This window comes from Papilio polytes, unplaced genomic scaffold (genome assembly GCF_000836215.1).
Source record: "Papilio polytes unplaced genomic scaffold, Ppol_1.0 DF822733.1, whole genome shotgun sequence".
Lineage (NCBI taxonomy): Eukaryota > Metazoa > Arthropoda > Insecta > Lepidoptera > Papilionidae > Papilio > Papilio polytes.
Genome location: NW_013526471.1, coordinates 1,393,791 through 1,397,545, shown reverse-complemented (window position 1 = coordinate 1,397,545; position 3,755 = coordinate 1,393,791).

The window sequence follows — 3,755 nt, the reverse complement described above, 5'->3', positions numbered from 1 at the left end:
CTCTCCCCCAGCCCCCGCAACCCCTTGCTCAGCGACTTCGCCGCGTGCAGCACTGTCGCCGTGTAGCTTGTCACACCTTCGCCTTTAAATAAACAATGATTTCCATTAGTATTGTTTGTCTTATTAAATATCCGAGATCATAGTTTTTTCCTACGAAAATAACTGTAAATCTATTCAAATATTTTAAAATTAATTAACTTACATTTTTGTTACTATAAACTGTTTAGTTGTTTAGGTAACAAACCGTAAAATTAGGTTACAGCCTTGGCATATATTCATAAACACCTGTCTAGAAATCACGAGTTTTTTTTTTCATAAAATACTATGAATGTTAATAACAAAAACAACATGTACGCGAGATATTGGTTTGGGGACTAAGGTTTTCATATTTCAGTTTCAGAATGAAAGAGTGAATGAGCGATGAAATATGAACAGTGGTGGCGATTCACTTTACTGACGACCACGACCACGTGAAATTTCAAAATCAAAAGAAAATGCAAAGAACTTGCCACGTGCAGAAATAAATGAATTTGAAATGGCTAATCCGCAAGCGTTTAAGTTCACATAGTGTTTTCAGAGTATTATAGTGGGCCGATCCCGGCGGCACTGCAATGCCGGGCCGACCCGTGACGGGAGTGGAGCGAGCCCCGAACATCCCGTCGTTTTACAAAAATCAGTTTAATATACTGGTCCCGCAGTGCGGGAACTTTCAGATATTAAGCTGAAAAGAACAGATACTTTAATTAAAAAAAAGAACTGCCCCGATTTGGGGTAAGAAATATGGCATCCATCGCCTGCTGTATTTTATTATATGATCCTAGGTTTTCGGAGATTTAAGTTAGAAAATAAGATATGAGAAAGACAGAAAAGATGTCATTAATGAAAGTTTGTCATAAAAAAAAAAATAATAATTTTAATAATAATTTATAGATGACTAATGATCTCTAATAACAGTGAGAATACACGACCTCAATGAGGCGCTCAACATGACGCAAGGCGCTTGCTATGGTTCTGATCAGTTTTGAATTGGTTCTGAGAAGACGACAAACGATTAGTACTGCCTTATTCCAGATACGTGCTCCACGTAGATGTTACGGGACCACTGAATCGTGTCCGAGATCATTAGTTTTCGCATGAGCATGGCATAATGCTTGCTGATTTTAAGTGTGCGAATAATTTTTTCATTGTTTGCATACCATGCACCGAGTGCTCCTACGATGAAGGCATCTGTCTCGACAGCGTAGCCAGCGTTCTCTAATTGCTGCGCAAGGAGTCGGTATTTTTCCTGTTTTTCCCTTCGCGCACGCCGAAGCGCGCTCCAGCGGTTTTCAAAGGGGACCGTCACGTCAACAATTAAGATTTTCTTGTTGCCCTCATCTCGGACAACAATATCCGGACGCAGTGAAGCAGCCTGCCCGCGAGTTCCGGCGACTGTTTGGTTTACTGCAATAGTTCCGGAACATTTCGTGGCCCTCACTAGGCGGTCCTGAATGGCGTTGTGCCTTCTCTGTCTCGTCGCATAGTGAGGTGCGCAGCTGGACAGGACATGAGCTGTAGATTCACAGGCGTATCCACATCTGCGACAGCGCTTATCGGCCTCGCTGGCCCATCTCTGGCAAGCGTTGAGGGGGAGTACGCCCAGTCGAGCACGGTGAATGAAGCGCCAGTCACAGAAGCGGGTGAACTGTCCACTGCGAAGAAAGTGGTTTGAAAACCGATCCCTATGCACTGCATCGAAGACCCGGCCTTGGTCCTGTTTGGCCGAGAGGCGCTTCGTGTACATATCGACCAACTGCCGTCGAAGCAACCTTATTATGCTAAAGCTATTTTCTGGGGATGCGATAAAGGATTCCTCGGCATAAATCTCTAGGCCTCCACTGCTAACACTGCGCCAATTGAGTGCGATAAGAGCTTTTAACCTCGTGGTCGCAGAGCGCACTTGAGACCAATAATTGGATCGTGCACTGGACCTCGGCATATCGAGTGACCCAGAGAGATATGCGGCCTGTTCCGTAGCGTTCGCTTGTTTCCTCATTCTAACACTGACTGTTTCCTGCAGCAGGTGCTTTGCAAGATCACTCACAGTGGTATCCCGCGCATGGAGCATGCGGTAGCTATGGGCCACTGTGAGCAGATCATATTGAACGCTCAGTGGTAAGATCCCAGCACCTCCTCGAGCTGGGGGCAAGAACACTATCTCAGCGCTGGCGCGTTGGGGGAGACTTAACCACTTCTTAGCATATCGCTTCAGTTTTTTGTCCACCTCGTTAAGATATCCTTTTTCAATCGTGCCCCCCTGCATGATAAAATCCAATCGAGGAGCGAGGAAAGTCCTTACTGCATCCAGTTTCTGCCAGGGCGCGAGGAGGGATTCGTCAATTTTATTTAAATCCCCGATAAACTCTCTAAGAGAGGCAATAGGTGTCTGTGTTATTTGGTAGCCCGTAGGAATTCCTAAGTGGAGGTAGGAGTCTCCGGGCGCCAGGACTGGAATTGCACAACCTTGGATGCGAAATTCTGTTTGCAACAGTTCCCCAGACGTATGGTTCATATGAAGCGTGGCACACTTTGTTGCATTAAAGGACAGGCCAACGGTATTGGCTCCGCGTTCTGCGGCCGTCAAAAGCCTTTGCATCGCCTCTTGACTCTTCGCGATGACCACCAAGTCGTCCGCATATGCAAGTATAGTGTGCCTATGGCCTCCAAGCACATAGCCCTCTCCTGTGGACAGCACCTCTCTGATTAGGACCTCTAACGCAAGATTGAAGAGGTCCGGACTTAGCGGGCACCCCTGCCTGATACCCGATTCTAGATGGATTGAGTTAGTCCAACCTTCTCTCACACGGACCCTGGTCGTGTTGCCCTGAATCATGTTGGCTATCAGATTCCTCAGGGGGGATGGGACCCTATGCCATTCTAGCGCTTTAGTAATTGATGCATGGGGAATAGAATTAAACGCATTACTAAAATCGAGCCAGCAAATCGCTAGCTCTGCGCCATTATTCCGGGCATCTCTCACAATCTCTTGTAGCACGAAATTGTGCTCAAAGCAACCTTCGTACTCCAGGAAACCCTTCTGCGCTGAGCTAAAGTTGCCCCCCACCATTCCCCATTTTTTCAGTCTCTTAGCTAAAAGACTTGAAAGAAGTTTGGGGACCGTGTCGCCTAGGGCAATGGGTCGCCAGTTATCTAAGTTGGTCGGATCTCCTCTTTTATGGAGGAGTGTTGTAGACGACTTCTTCCAGTCTTCTGGGAAGTGCTCAGTGCGTAAGACTGCATTGTAAAGAGCCAAGAGAACGTGCCCCGCCGGGTCAGCCTTTTTTAAGTCGGCATAGGTGATTCCATCGGGTCCCGGGGCTGTAATTGATCTAGTCTTCAGTTGGCGGACTACTTCGTCTCTCGAAAATGGCGCACATAGAGCAGCATTCTCAGTCGCGCTTTGTTCCGCTTCGGAAAGGACCTGAGGCCAGGCATCCGCACAGTCCCTGCGTTCCGCTTGCCGAGCAAAATATTGTTGGGTTTGCGATATGGATACATCACACATCTTCCGCTGGCCTGCAAGTACATACTGAATTGCTCGCTTCTTGTTGCTCCTATACAAACGTTGGAGATGTTTCGCCGTCTGTACTCTTTCCGGGGACGTTTGAGAGGGATTCTGACCCGATTGTAAGCGACCTTCCGTCGTGGTAGCCGCTGCTCTTTTTCTAAACCGACCTAAATGTGCCATAGCGGTCGGCATGACTTCATCGAGTTCA